At 54.2% G+C, this 15,503-nt stretch overlaps 1 long non-coding RNA gene across 1 annotated transcript; it reads left to right on the forward strand.

Annotated features, from left to right (window-relative positions):
* The first annotated feature begins 308 nt into the window (after nt 1-308).
* Nucleotides 309-12,443, forward strand: LOC116794558. Its single transcript, XR_004359824.1, has 3 exons — nt 309-415; nt 12,230-12,232; nt 12,373-12,443. It is a non-coding gene; the product is annotated as an uncharacterized LOC116794558 (long non-coding RNA).
* Nucleotides 12,444-15,503: the final 3,060 nt, after the last annotated feature.

Below are 15,503 nucleotides of genomic sequence, written 5' to 3' on the forward strand. Positions count from 1 at the left end.
TTACCTCCGACCCTCCCAGGACCCCTCAAACCCTCTCCTAGTTGCCCCCTTCCCCTGGAGGACGCCCCCAAACTCTCTCCCAGTCCCTTCCCAGACCCCCGACGATTCCCCCAAACCCCTTCCCAGTTACGTCCACGACCCCCAACGCCTTCTCAGCCTCCCCATTCCTTCCCAAACCCCCTCCCAGTTGTTGGCCCCTCCCCTCAGGCTCGGGTGAGGAGGTGCCCCAGGCTGACAGGCCCACCCTAGCAGGGGGCGGTTCCAGTAGCATGTCGGGAGCCACGCCGTGCCCGGAAAGCTCCCGTCCACCCTGGAACCACCTCAGGTGCCCCTGCAGGGGAGAAATCCAGGCCGGAGTAGAGCAGGGGGGCGGGGCCGGGCTGGGAGTTCGATGGACGGGGACACTGGGAGAGCAGTGGAGAGACTGGGATGGGCTGAGGGGGCACTGGGAGAGAGGGGAGACACTGGGATGGGCTGACAGGGCATTGGGAGAGAGAGGGGAAGTTTTTTGCCCCTTTCCTGGGCACTGCAACACCCTCTACCCCCGTTTCCCGGCCATTCCAGCTCTCCTTCCCCCTCAAGCCATGAACAGGTTTTCGGGCTCCCTCGTGAGTTGCAGCCAATAGAACGGCTCTGCTGGAATGCCATCACTGGCAAATTATGCTCGGCCCTCCTACTCCTAAGTTCTCTTGTCAGTTCATAAAGAGGTCTTGTCAAGTGCTACTGATTTAGAAACTAAACCCTGACATCTTTGTCTTTGCAAAAGATGTGTGTGAAAGGGCAGTGCTGGTGCAAAACAGTGTTGAGCTTCACATTGGGTGACTTGGCAGCTTCCTCTGCATCACCCATGCACCCTGGGTTTCTTTGAAAAATACTTTTCACTCCAAATGTGACACCACATTAGCCTGTAGGACATCCTGTCCCCAACTGGATAACTGTAAATATAAATAATAAAAAAGTGACTGTTAGAGGTTATAATCTGAGAGCAGTATTTTCTCTTCCCTGCTTCCCTGTAAGAAAAAACTGAGTGAGTGGGGGGAAAGGAGGTCATTAGCTTTACAAAGGATGTAGCTCGCTAGCCTGTATTCCTCGCTTATGGCCCATTCAGAGAAGCTGAGGGGAGCTGGCCACGCGGACAGAGGAGAGTTTCTGTCTGGGGGACAGATACGGGGTCTGTGTCCGGGGCACTTCGGAGAGAGGACCTAGAAGCCTGCTTGTCCTTGCTTCCCTCCTGGTCAGCTCGGACTGCTCGCTCCGACTTGCCCAGCTATCCCGCTCCTCGGACCTGTTGTGTTTTCATCGGAGAGTTTACATGCCCGAGGGAGAGAAGGGGGGAGTTTTTTGAGAAGCCATCACTTGAGACAGCAGTAAGTCCCCGTCACTTGAGACAGCGGTGAGTCCTGTGGGAGTGTACTGCCTTCCTTCCCTTTCTCCCCCACTGAGGGAAGGATCACCCATTTCCTTCTCGGCTTCTCCCGTGGGCCGGGACCGCTCCCTCCAGACCCCTCTCCCCGTGTGGCAACTGCCGGAGTCCAACTGCCGGAGCCCCCTGCTGACCACGACCAAGTACTGCAGGTCCTACCTCTTCAGTGGTCCAACAGCGCCCCCTGCTGACCACGACAGGGTACTGCAGGCCCTACACCTTCAGCCTTCCAACAGCGCCCCCTGCAGGCAACGATTAGGACTGCGCTAAAGGACAGAGAAGTATTTCCTTCAGACTTTTGTTTTCCTAGGACTACTGTCTAGCTTTTTTTGTGTTCTCTTACTGGTTTTGCCAACTACATATATCTTTTAATAAAGGGTTATTATTTTTTTCTGTTTTTTTCCACACTTCCTCGATTAAAGCCCTTACTTTGAATTTACAGTTGCTGAGAGAAAGGAGTTTGGTCTATCTCATAACTCATCCTCTTTAGCAAACATTCCAGTCCCATCACACTGAGACAGTGACCCCCTCCGTTATTCAAGAAAAGCTTGAATACTTTGCACTAAAGTATTCAAGTGAAGTATTCTCTGTACTTATAGCATCCAAGGGTCATGTCCCCCAGTTTTCAATCTGACAAGGGTTTGGAGGGGCTGTTTTGTGCAGGGAACCCTTGGGGGCCCCTTGCAGATGGGTGGGGCTGCACTCTGGGGGTGTGGGGCTTTGGTTCTTTGGTTGCCAGGGCCCACTGTTAGTCACTGAGCCGGGTGGAGACAATGGGCAGTCCCGAGGGGCGCCGGTGCCGGGCTCAGCCTCGCGGTGGAATTGTCAGAGGAGGGCAGGGGAGGGAGAGGAAGGTAGAGGAGGGAGAGGAGGCCGAGAGGAGGCGGCCCACCTGGAACAGAGAGACGTCGGGCAGTGGATCGGCTGATGCGGCACTGACCGCTGTTCTGCTCGGTGAGCAGGACTGGCAACCGGGGACGGTGGGGACCGGGGCAGTGGCTGGGGTTGCCGTGCAGGTCCCTCGAGGCTGCTGTCCTGTCTGGAAGTTTCCTTACAGACCTCTGCCCCCGAACTATCCTCCCATCCGTCCCTCCCTCTCCTCCATAAAGCATTCCCTCTCTTCGGTCATCACTCTCTTTTTGTCGAGCCGTTCCCCTTTCCTCCTTGCTTTACTCTCTGTCCTTCAGAGAACTCCTGCTGTCCGTCCTTCCCCTTTCCTACTTTTTTTTCTCTCTTTGCTTTGCTTAGTCCCTCAGCTTTTCTGCACTCATCTCTCCAGCAAACACTAACGGACACTTCCACTACTGCACATCTTGACATCCTCTTAAAATTCTTCTCCGCATGGCCCTGACTGCTTCTCTGCCCTTTGTTCTGGGAAACAACACGCAGAGCAAAAATCACTTCTGACGACTTTTCTTCTTTTTCTCCCCACCGGTGTCTGCAGGCAGAGCCCCAGTGCAGCAGGACCCATTGGTAGACAAAACGGAGTGCAGTGATTTCACCATCAAGTGCTCATAGCCCAACATACGGATAGTGATTTTATCAATATTCTACCTATCCATTCTATCCATTTCCACAGCCCCGAGCTCCCGGCACACACTGCTAAAGGTTTCGGAGAACTGTGGGCGCCAGCGGGTGGCTGTCGGTGTAGGGAGATCGTCTTTGGACCGTCTTTTCCTCTCCCAGTCCCGTCATGGGGACGCGGTTCTGCACCCTGGTGGGCACGGAATCATTGACACTGTCGTCTTTGGAGCTTTCAGGGGATTTCTTGGAAATACACAAATTAATCTGTTAATCTGTTCTACATGGAGCAAAGTAGCGCCCCTATAAACCAGGGCGTTTCAGTCCTACGCAGAGCACAAACTTTTGTAAGAATGACTAAGTGCCAAGTGACGTACACAGAACAGCGCCGCGGTAGTCTGGGCAGACTGCTGTCAGTTGCAATGTGTGTCCCTAACTTCTGCTGAGCCATCGTTTCCCTGCACCGTGATTCTCTGCTCCAAGAAGATCTTTCTCTTTGGATAAGAGGAGGGTTCTGACTTTTCCTTGAGTGTGGAAAAGACACAGTAATGGTCTGCAAGATTTGGATTGTGAAGGCAGACAGCGCAAAGGAGTGAGATGCAGCCAAACCACACCAAGTATTAGAGGTGGTGAGAGAGGAGACAAAAGCAGTAAGAAAGGAGGGACCTCCAACCATGTGGCCCTGGGCTCAGGAAGGATGGTTGCAGGACCATCCTCCATTATCCTCTCAGTACAAATGCAGACTCCTCACCTTCCTGTAAATATGTTATCTCTGCTCTGATACCTAAGAGGGAAGAACCATGTCAGGAGCACACAGGAACAGGGAGGATGGGCTTGATGCTGCTCTTCCACCTGGGAAGACTGTGAAAGCCTCAGGACTCTCCACGTGCCTAGAAGCCTCTTTTGCAACTTGAGGAGGCGCAGCACTTCCACTGGAATGCTCTCACTCTTACCATTATCATGATTCCATCCTTTTTCACATCATCATGACGCTTTTGTAGAGGAAACGCCATTTTAGACGTAACCAAAGTACGTTTCCTGTGGTGTGATGGGTGCCTGGGATCTCTCTAGAGAAGGGACTGGGAGTAAGGGTCTCCATCTGCCAAGCCCCCAGACCTTCAGCTGCCCTTTCCGATGGGTGGACCAGGGCTCTCCCAGCCCCACCATTCTCTGGGACCATTCGGGTTTAGCCCCGTGTTCTTCGTTCTTGTGAGTGACGGTCACCTACTGAGTGTTCATCCTGTTCCCTTCTCATCCCTCAGTGAATTCCCTAGTGTATATTGCTGTCCTTGACACAGGGCTGGGATATACAGCTGGGCAGAGAAAGCCACAGCCAGGGACCCTGGGCTGCTACCCAGCAGGACTCATCCTGGGCAGCTGGGAGAGAGGTGTTCTTCACGGGCCGATGAAGAAGGACAACAAAGCCACAGAGACGGAGGAGACACGTGTTCTCTGAGGAACCTGAAGCAGCCCAGAGAGTTGAGAACAGCACGGGAAGTTGTGAAAGGTGCAACAGAAAAGAAACCCGGGAGCTCATAAAAGCCCAGCAGTGGGTGTGCAGCAGAGCAGGCGATAGCAAATGGGGAGCGGAGGACTGCACTGCGAGCTGACCGGGAACAGCCCTTGCCCATTTGTGAGGCCCCAGAGCCAAGCAACGCTCAGAATGCCATCGGCTGAGGGAACCACAGGGGCTGCTGCTGGCGGAGGGAGAAACCAAAAGAGGGCAGTTCAGGCACTGAAAGAACATTTCATTTCTCTGCCCTCCTGATATCTTTGCTCCCCAAGAGCGTCGCTTCTGGCAGCTCTCTTCTCTCGTCACAGGGAGGTGATTTCTGACCCTCTCAGCAAAGAGGCAAGATGGTCTTGTGTACTCAGGGAGTGAGGAAGGTGGGATTGAGGAACCCTCAGAATTTAGAGCGGTGTCAGAGATGGGAAAAAGTATGAAATTTTTGACTGTGCCTCTTAGTGCCCCTCAACCTGCTGCAGATGTGCTGGTTCCAGCATATTTAGTTCAGGTGTGACAGACTGTTCCCTAGTCCTCTGAGCAAGAGGAGCAGGAGGAGGGACACAGCAGAGCTCACTTACGGACACTGCATCTACAAGAAGTCCAAAGTAGGTGGGAAATGCCATACCACCTCCGAGCTTTCTCTGGGGAAGGTGCTTCGCCCATGCACTGCCTCGCCATAGCACTGGTGCCACAACCCCCGACAAAACCCCAAGTGGTGTTTGTGCCCAGCAGAAGTGCTCCTGCTGCCAGCAGGGATGCTTCCCGGCACAAGCCAGGAGAGGTTGAACCGGGCTGTTGAGCCCGGGGGATGTTCTGCCTCTGGTGCCCCTCGACTATTCTCAAAGTGCGTGCCCTGGAGGACAATTCAGGTGTCTCCTGAAAGGAAGGACGGACTGCACGATTTCTCTGATGGAGAGAGAATAAAGCAAGGAAGAAGGAAGGGATCGACAAAGGAAAGCCCGAGGAGTGTTCCGCGGGAACGCTTTATGGAGCAGAGAGAGGGATGGAGGGGAAGATAGTTCGGGGGCACATCCAGCCCCGCTCCCCGCCGGCGTCACATCTGTCGATCAACTGCCCGGCGACTCCCTGCCCCCGTCAGCCACGGTTCTCTGCTCCGGGCGGCCGCCTCCTCTCGACCTCCTCTCCCTCCTCTGCCTGCCTCTCCCTCCCCTGCCCTCCTCCTACAGATCCGCCCCGCGGCTGAGCCCGGTGTCGTCGCCACTCGGGCTCTCGTCTGATGCAGGTTGGATGCGGAGGTTAGGCGACCGTGGCGGCAGGGTGGTGGTGGTCGGGGCTCTGCACTGCGGAGGCGGTGGGGCCAGGTTTGGTGGCAGGGGTGCGGGTCTTTATCGGGGAGCTCAAGATTGATAGGTTCCTTTCACTACCACCGTCTCTTCCCTCACATCTCTCCTCTGTTGTCAAGGGGCACGCACTTGTGAGAATGGTCGAGGGGCACCAGAGGCAGAACATCCCCCGGGCTCAGCAGCCCGACTCAGCCTCTCCTGGCCTGTCCCGGGGAGCATCCCTGCTGGTAGCCGGAGCACTTCTGCTGGGCACAAACACCACTTGGGGTTTTTGTCGGGGGCTGTGGCACCAGTGCTACGGCGAGGTAGTGTATGGGAGAAGCACCTTCCCCAGAGAAATCTCGGACATGGCATGGCATCTCCCACCTGCTTTGGACTTCCTTGAGATGCAGTGTCCGTAAGTGAGCTCTGCTGTGTCCCTCCTCCTGCTCCTCTTGCTCAGAGGACCAGGGAACAGTCTGTCACACCTGAACTGGATGTGCTTGACCTAGTACATCTGCAGCAGGTTGAGGGGAACACAGAGGCACAGCAAGAGGTCCATAATCTTTCCCATCACTGTCACCCCCGTAAATTCTGAGGGTTCCTCAATCCCGCGTTCCTCACTCCCTGAGTACTGACCCTGCGAACAGGAAGCCCTGAATATGTTGCCGCCGGGGGAAAAACTGGAAGTCGTGCCAGAGCAACCTAGAGGCAGAATGGGACGCATTATTAAAGTTAGTGAGAGGAGAGCTTGATAGGCTTGTGGCTACTTTGAAAGGATCTGCTGATTTTCTTTAGAAAAGGAGAAATGTGGGACTGCAGAGAAAACCGAGATATCTTGTGGTGGCAGCAAGTGGATGAATAGACAGAGAGAGAGGGAGAGGTTGAAGAACACAGTAGAGACAGAGAAGGGGTCTGAGTTTTCTCTCTTCTTTCTCTTCTCATTTCCTTACAGAAGTAAGATCGTCTGGAGTGAACAGATGAAAGACAGCAAGAACGAGTTTGGTAACCTTTTTTCTCTATTCAGTGGTACTACCCCACGAGATCTGAAAATGCTGTTGAGTTTTTTCTAGGTGGAAGAAGAAAGATGCATTGATGAAAAGCCTGGGTGCAGAGAGGAGGTGGCCCAGGCAGACAGTGAAGACGAGATAGACGAAGTTCGTGCTGACACCAACCTGCCTCTTTGCTGAGAGTTTCAGAAACCACCACCCTGTGACGAGAGAAGAGAGCTGCCAGAAACGACTCTCTTGGGGGAGCAAAAGAAGCAGGATGACAGAGAAATGAACTCTTCTCTCAGTGCCTGAACTGCTCTCTTTGGGTTTCTCCCTCCCCCAGCAGCAGCCCCGGTGGTTCCCTCAGTCGATGGCGTTCTGAGCATTACCTGGCTCTGGGGCCCCATAAATGGGCAGAGGCTGCTCCCGGTCAGCTCCCCAGTTGCAGTCACCTGCTCTGCTGCACACCCACTGCTGGGCTTTTGGGAGCTCCGGGGTTTCTTCTCTGCTGCACCTTTCACATCTTCCCGTGCTGTTCTCAGAACTCTGGGCTACTTGCAGCTTCCTCAGGGAACACGTGTCTCCTCCACCTCTGTGGCTTCTCCCTTGTCCTTCATCTGCCTGGGAAGAACGCCACTCTCTAAACTCCGCAGGAAAGGCGGATGAGCCCTGCTGGGCAGCAGCCCTGGGTCTCTGGATGTGCCTCTCTCTGCTGGCAAAATGCAGAGTGCGAGAGAGGAAGGTGGCTCCAGCAGGGCTGCTGGATATCCCAGCCCCAGTGGTGGAAAGGACAGCATATTCCCTAAGGAATGTGCTGAGGGATGAGAAGGGAACAGGATGAAGACCCTCAGGCACACGGGGCAACCCCCAGAGTGCTACCTGCGAGTGGTGGGGCTGGGAGAACCATGGTCCACCCATCGGAAAGGGTAGCTGAAGGTGGTCTGCTCAGCGAGAAGACCGTTCTGAGAAAATGACTGCCCCGCCCAGAACAAATGGACACTAGATGGCAGTCGTGCTCCACGAATACAATACCAGATGCTATTTGACCCCAAAGTCAGAACAGAATTATGGACTGCTTGTGAAGGGGGGGTCTTTCAAGTATTTATACTCCGAAATGTATACTGATTCTTTGATTCATGCATGGCAGGGTACCCCCATGGATCCCCAGTTGTCATATTAAAGAAATGTTCGATCCAATGGTTTCTGGTCTTTGTGTTTAATTCTTTTGGGGTTTTTTTGTTTTTGTTTTTTTTTTTGTTTGTTTGTTTGTTTGGGTTTTTTTGTTGTTGTTGTTGTTGGTTTTTTTCCCTTTGATTCCATGAAGTTCCAAAGATATCCCAGGATTTGTTTAATTCCATGAGGTCCCGCACGTCCCATTGAAGTCCCTTAATTCTCTGGTCTTCTGTAGTTTCCCAGGGAACATTTGCTTCCATGGTGCAGGGCAGTGTCACGACGGCTACTTGATTCCGAGAGTTCCCCCAGTGTCCCAGTAGACCTTTTGTTCCATGAGACCCTGCCATGTTGCAGTGGGTTGACCTTGTCTGGATGCCAGATGCCCACCAAACCGCTCTATTGCTGCCCTTCCCAGTCGGACAGGAGAGACATAAAGAGATCGAAAATGAGTTCTACCTTGAGATCAGGCACTTTCCTAAAGCAAAAGCCAAAGTTGGTGCATGCATATACGAAGAGGAAAATAAAGAGATTTATTCTCTACTTCCCGTCAGCAGCCATGCCTGGCCACTTCCACGGGAAGCAGGGCTTCACCACACAGAAGGCAAGTATTGTAAAGAAAAGAATTTCCCCCCTTTCCTGTTCCTTTCCGGACCTTTTGTGGCTGAACTGATGCCATATATTCTGCAATGTCCCTTTGGTCCATTTGGCTCAACTGACCTGTCTGTATCCCCTCCCATGATCTTGCCCCCGATTCAAGGGAGGAAGGTGACAATGCGCATGCTGGGCCAGCCCTGTTCAGCAGTTGCCAAAAGCACTGGTGTGATTAACCCGTTTGTAGCTCCCAATGCAAAGCACAGCACTGTGACAGCTGCAGTGAGAAAATGAACTGCAGCTCAGACAGACTCAAGACATGTGGGATTCTGGAATATCTCAGGGTTCGTTTGGTTCCACAGTGCCCCCTGTGTCAGAGTGACACAGCTCTCCGACCTGGTAGTAGAAAAATAAATCAAAAAATTCAAAAGAAATCATCTTAAAGTCATGCTAAGCCTGTCTTCTACAGTCCAGAATCTACATATGTGTGACTGCAGATACTTGGGATGAGGGCAGATATTCAGAGGAATTCATGGGCTTTGGTCTAGGAAATCTGTCCCAAAGTTTTCACTACCTTTTGCTCCTTGGACACTTCCTGATGCCCGGAGGAAACTCATGTCCAACAGCAGCTCCATCCCCCACTTCATCCTTCTGGTATGAGAGGGCTGCAGTTCTTGCACTTCTGCTTCTTCCTGGGCATCTCCCTGACTGCCCTCCTGGGCAACGGCCTCATCCTCAGTGCCATAGCCTGCCACCACCACCTGCACACCCCCAGGGACTTCTTCCTGCTCCATCTCTCCCTCACGCACCTGGGTTGCATCTGTACCACTGTCCCCAAAGCCATGACCAATTCCCTCTGGAAAACCAGGGCTATCTCCTACTCAGGATGAGCTGCACAGGTCTTTTTTGTTTTTCTTCTTGATCACAGCCGAGTTTGCCCTTCTCACCATCATGTCCTACGACCACTACGTGGCCATCTGCAAAGCCCTGCACTACAGGACCCTCCTGGGCAGCAGAGCTTGTGCCCACGTGGCAGCAGCTGCCTGGGCCACTGGGAAGTGGGTCTGGCCCGGGGGCTGCAGGAGCTGCCGCCTGAGCTGATGATCTCCTGAGCAGTCCAGACACACAGTCACTGTCTCTGTCCTCTATTTCCTCCCTTTCTTGCTGCAGGACCAGAAACGACTGTGCTGCTCTACTGGGCTGGGGCGGGGCAGGGAGATGGGGGGACCCGGGAGGGGTTGGACTGGGCAGTTCCAGTGAGTAGAAACCCCAATGTTCATCTGAAGTGTAGCAGTGGGCAGGGTGGGAGCACTACAGGGCTGAGGTGTCTCCAGGCTCTGGGAGTGGCAGCAGGAGCCCAGGGAGACACTGCCCCTGCTGCAATGAACTGCCTGTGTGTGTGTGAGGGAAGGACTCGTGTCTCTGAACACCCCAGTGTGTGTGAGCAGTGCATCAGTCCAGCTCAGGGGTGAACACCTCTCAGAAGTGTGTGACTCCAGGAAAACCCCCACTGTGCCAGGAAGTATGAGATCCTTTGCTGTCACCCTTCTGGTGTCCCCGCTTAATGATGAACTAGAAAGGTGATCATCTACCCTGTTAATTTTCTAAGGGGAGAAATGTCACTGCTGGAAAGAAGTGTCACTGAAGAGGTGAGAAGAGGGAACATCATTGTTTCCCTTCAGCCTGTTCCACAGCAGGTCCCCTGGAGCCCAGGGACACCTGCGGGGAACCCAGAGGGGCAGAGAAAGGATGCCTTTGGCTCTTGCTGTGCTGCTCAGCTGGGCCAGGCTCCTGGCACACAGGGAGTTCCTGGCAAGCGGGTAGCACTGCAGAGAGACAGTTCTGCCCAGGAGCAACTCCTCTGCACAGCCCAGCAGGGCGAGGGCACTGCCTGTCGGCACGAGAGAAGAGAAGCAAGGCAGAGGGAGGTTAAAGGCAGAGCGGAAAGATGGGAGGTGTTCAGCTGAGACTTCCCTTGGGACACGGACTTCACACTCCTCTGCAGACTGAGCCTACAGGTGCAGGGCAATGCGATTGTGTTCCTGGAGGAATCTCCTAAAGCTACCACATCCCACAGCCTTGCACATCTGTCAGGACCTCTCCCAGTTTCTCTGTTGCACAGGAGGAGAATGTTCTCCAGGTCAGGCCTTCCCTGTCCCTCAGAGGGACAGCGCAGGTGGGTTCCTGCTCCCAGGGATGGCCTGTGGGGTGGGAAGGTGGGGGTGCAGCCAGGGGTGCCCGGGGCTGTCCTGCAAGAGCAGGGTCCCTGTGCTCCAGACTTCTTCGTGTCAGGGCAGGGACCCTGCTGCCTGCTGGGTCAGGTCTCATCCTGCCTGGGTAATTGCCCACACCTCTGCAGGGAGAAGGTGTCGGTGAGTGGCAAGAACCCCAGTAGGAACCAGGCAGGGTCTTCCTGCAGTTGGATTAGTGCTGTGGGAGGTCAGGGCTGCTCCCAGATCCAGATCACAGCAGCACATTTCCAAGAGCACTGTCATGGGAAGGACAAAGTACAGTTATTAGGAATGAAAGGAGCTTTTCTAAGTCAGTGTTTTCAGTTTTCTACTCCTGAGGAATCTGGGGGTTGAGAAATGGAAAAGGAGCTCTCATGTTGGACAAGTCACTGAGACTCCTGAGCTGTAACTTGGAACGCACAGTCCTTCTGCAAGCAACTTCCTAAAGTGCTTTCGGTCTCTGCTCTGCTTTGACAGAAGCAGCATCACTTCTGCTGGACCCATCTGTTTTTTCTTATCTGCCCTGTTCCACCTGCAAAAAGAAAAGTTGCCCAGTCAATGCCCTGCAAACAGGCATGTTTCTCTCAGGCCAAGGGAGTGCACAGACATTCGCATGGAGTGCTGACAGGGAAGTCAGGAATGGATTTCTGATGTTGAGTCTACTGTTTTGAAATCAGAAATGTGGTGTTGATGTCATCGTTAGCCTTCGAGAGGGAAACAGGAGAAAAATCGGATCAACTTGTTGCTAAAATGAGCTGCTTCAAACTGAGGTTGACCACCTTCAAAGTCTGGTTAAAATCCGGATGATTATGAACAGTCAGCTCACTGATTACCCCATCAATACTAGATAATGCCTGCAGTATAACGGCATAAAGCCCTCCCCAGTCCCTCCAGGAGTCCTCAAATCCCATCCCGGTCCCACAGGACACTCCCAACTTCCTCTCAAACCCTCCCAGGCCCCAGACTGCCTCCCAGACCCATAAAAACTCACAAGATGCACCCAAACCCCTCCCAGTTACCTCCAGCCCTCCCAGGACCCCCTCAAACCCTCTCCTAGTTGCCCCCTTCCCCTCGAGGATGCCCCCAAACTCTCTCCCAGTCCCTTCCCAGACCCCTGACTGTTCCCCAAAACCCCTCACAGTGGCCCCAAGCTCCTCAACCTCCTTCCCAACCCCCCAAGCTCCCCCAAACCCCTTCCCACTTACCTCCATGACCCCCAACGCCTTCTCAGCCTCCCCATTCCTCCCAAACACCCTCCCAGTGCTGGCCCGTCCCCCAGTCTCGGGTGAGGAGGTGCCCCAGGCTGATGGGCCCACCCTGGCAGGGGGCGGTTCCAGTAGCACGTCGGGAGCCACCCCCTGCCCCGAAAGCTCCTGCCCGCCCTGGAGCCACCTCAGGTGCCCCTGCAGGGGAGAAATCCAGGTCGGAGCAGAGCAGGGGATGGGGTCGGCCTGGGACCTTGATGGACGGGGGAACGGGGAGAGCAGGGGAGAGACCGGGATGGTGAGGGGGTGCTGGGAGAGCAGGGGAGAGACCGGGATGGGCTGAGAGGGCACTGGGAGAGAGAGGGGAAAGTTTTTTACCTCTTTCCTGGCATTGGAACACCCTCTGCACCCCTGTTCCCGGCCATGCCAGCTCTCACTTCCCCAAGCCATGAACAGGTTTTGGGGCTCCCTCGTGGGTCACAGCCAATAGAACGGCTCTGCTGGAATGACATCATTGGCAATGTGCTCGGCCCCTCTCCTCCCACCAGTGCTCATCCAATAGAACGTCGAAAATTCCATGGGGCCTGCCGGGAGTGGGGCAATGGTGGTAGGGGAGGGGAGGACCGCGACTGAACCCAATTGGTCCCAATCGATCCCAGACCCAGGGTCTCCCCCCCCCCACGATGTTTTTTCTGGTGCGGCCCCAACGAGGTCATGCTGGTGTCAGATGAGTTTGGGGCATCCCAGGGGCTTCTGGTGACCCCTCCAAATCTCCCACAAGACTCTCAGGAACTGCCCAGATCCCGTCTAAGACTCCTGGGGACCCTCTAAAAGCCCCCTCCTGGGGGCGCCCCTCCGCCTTCCTCCTCCCCCCCAACTCTCCTGTGCGTCCCCTTAACCCTGGAAAATCTCCTGGAACACCTCAGACCCCCAAACTCCCTCCTGGGGACCCCAAACCCTCTTCAGAACTCCTGGGCCCTCCCGACCCCCTCCTTAGAATCTTTTGGGTCTCCCCCACCCTTTACGGTGGGTTCCTCCATCCATTCTTCCCCCCCAGAATGCTTGGGGTCAACCCCCAAGAAACTACTGGGAACCCCCAGTGTCCCACCACGAGATTCCTGGGTCCCCTCCTCCCCCCAACCCCCTGTGGGTGCCTCCATCCTTTCCCCCCCTCGAAAATACTCTTGGGGGTCCCCAATGTCTCCCCCAGCCCCCATCCTGCTGGGGATGGATTTTGGGGGGATCTCCTTCCCCTTCCCTCTGGCCCGAAGGCAAATGCCCTCCCTGTCCTTCTTCCTTTGTCTCCAGGTGGAAAGAGAAGAGAAGCAGCCAGTTGGCCTTGGCAGTGTGGGTGTGCGCAGGTTGTGGTTGAGTGGTTGAGAAGGGAGAGTGTATCTGGGAGGGTTACTGTATCAGGGAAGGTCTGAGATATACAGACACGAAAAGCAGACATGGTTGCTAGTTCAACAAAAACCCCAATATTTATTACAAAAGGTGGCCAAGAAAATGAACAAACCCAAAAGGGAGGAACGAGGAGAGGAATAAGCCCCAGCGCGATCTCCCCAGTTACCCAGTTGTTGCCTATAAAGTTCCTTACCAACCTAGCATACCTATAATTACCCATAGCAGAAGTGGGCATCCTCGGAGAGGTCAGTAAGTTAACAAGCTGGCAAACGTCTCCACCAAAGGCAACGTTGTCCTTGAAGTAAAGCTATCTCCGCCCAAGCGTGCACTATCTGCTTTTTAAAACAATAATTGAGAGACACAACCTCCCCAGGTGTGGCAGCACCGCCCCCACCAGAGGTCCTCAGTCCCACCTCCCGGTTATGTAAGTGCATCTCTTCTGTGCATGCATGAGAACTTCGGAAATCCCCGCACGCCTGCGCAGTATGCTTTGGGGGTCTATCTTAATTGAGTCTGGGACTGAGCCTTCCTCACTTCACCCATCACTTTCTCCTCCAAATGCCCTTGATGGACAAGTAACCAATCACAGGACACCAATTAAAACAGTTATACAAGAAGCTCTCTTCAAGGACAACTGTCCTGCTTATCAATGCTTGTTTTCCCATAATTTGGCAGGGAAAGAGTAAAGCTTTCACAGGAGGCAGGGCCAAACACAGACCAAAGTATCAGCATAAATCACCCTGGTACAGAGAGGAGGGGGCTGGTGTTTGGGCAGAGTCCAACAGGTGATGTCTTTTGTGTATGGCAAGGCAAGGCAAGGCAAAGAGGAGCTTCTGTGTTGATGCTCTCACTTGTTTTTTGTGTCTGTTGGAACTGGAACAAGGAGGTTTGTCTGGGAAAGTACTGCCCTACTCCACATGGCCCCTTCCCTAGTCACATGTTGTTCTTTCTATTTTACCAGTAGTCCTTGGTCTGCTCCACGACCATCCAGCTGTCAGTGTTCACGACATACCCATCAGCCCCTTCTCTTGTGGGCTCCTACACTTGCCAACCCTAAAATGCTTCCTAAGTTCTCTTGCTGTCAGTTCATAAAGAGGTCTTGTCAAGTGTTACTGATTTAGAAACTAACCCTGACATCTTTGTCTTTGCAAAAGATGTGTGTGAAAGGGCAGTGCTGTGCAAAGCAGTGTTGAGCTTCACACTGGGTGATTTGGCAGTTTCCTCTGCATCACCCATGCACCCTGGGTTTCTTTGAAAAGTACTTTTCACTCCAAATATGACACCACATTAGCCTGTAGGACATCCTGTCCCCAAATGGATAACTGTAAATATTAATAATAAAAAAGTGACCCCCTCCATTCTTCAAGAAAAGCTTGTATCTCTGTATTAAAAGCATCCAAGGGTCATGTCCCCCAGTCTTCTATTGGACAAGGGTTTGGAGGGGCTGCTTTGTGCAGGGGGCCCCTTGTGCAGTGGGTCTGCACTTGGGGGCGTGGGGCTTTGTTTCTTTGGTTGCCAGGGGCCACTGTGAGTCACTGAACCGGGGTGGGGACAATGGGCAGGGCTGGCTGGGGACAGGCTGTGGCACCTGTGACATAAAAGGGAAGTGTCCCGTGGGGCAGTTCTGCAGGGCCCATCAGGGGATGCTGCCCAGTGCAGCATGTGCTGTGGGGAGTGCGCACACAGGGAGAGGCTGGGCTGGACAAGGGCAGGGGCAACAAGGCCGTCCCCAGGGAGTGGGTTCTGCCCCTGCCTGCAGGGCCCAGTCCCTGGCAGGAAGCACCTTGGGCAGGGCCCGGTGCTGCTGCTGGGGCAGGGGTTGAGGTCTTGCCGCCTGCCAGCTGCCTGGGCCCCTGTCCTTGCTGCACCACATCCCCGAGGCTCCCGTCCCCGCTCCCCCACGCCAGCTCCCTCCTTCCCAGCCCAGCCAAGCCCTTCTCTGTGTCCTCCTGCAGGCCATGGTTTTCACAACTATTCCTTTTAGTGCTTGTGCAAAGCATCATCCAGTCCCTGCAGGCGGTCGGGGGAGGGGCTGCACAAGACTCAATGAGTTTGGAGGGTCTTTTCCAAGCTGAAGGACTCTTGCATTCTGTGATCGTGTGCTGGATTCAGCTGGGTCCGTGTTAGCAGCATTTTAAAGTTTCCTCGCTGTCAGCTCTTGTGGCCTAATGCT

The sequence above is a fragment of the Chiroxiphia lanceolata genome, chromosome 15 (genome assembly GCF_009829145.1).
Source record: "Chiroxiphia lanceolata isolate bChiLan1 chromosome 15, bChiLan1.pri, whole genome shotgun sequence".
Lineage (NCBI taxonomy): Eukaryota > Metazoa > Chordata > Aves > Passeriformes > Pipridae > Chiroxiphia > Chiroxiphia lanceolata.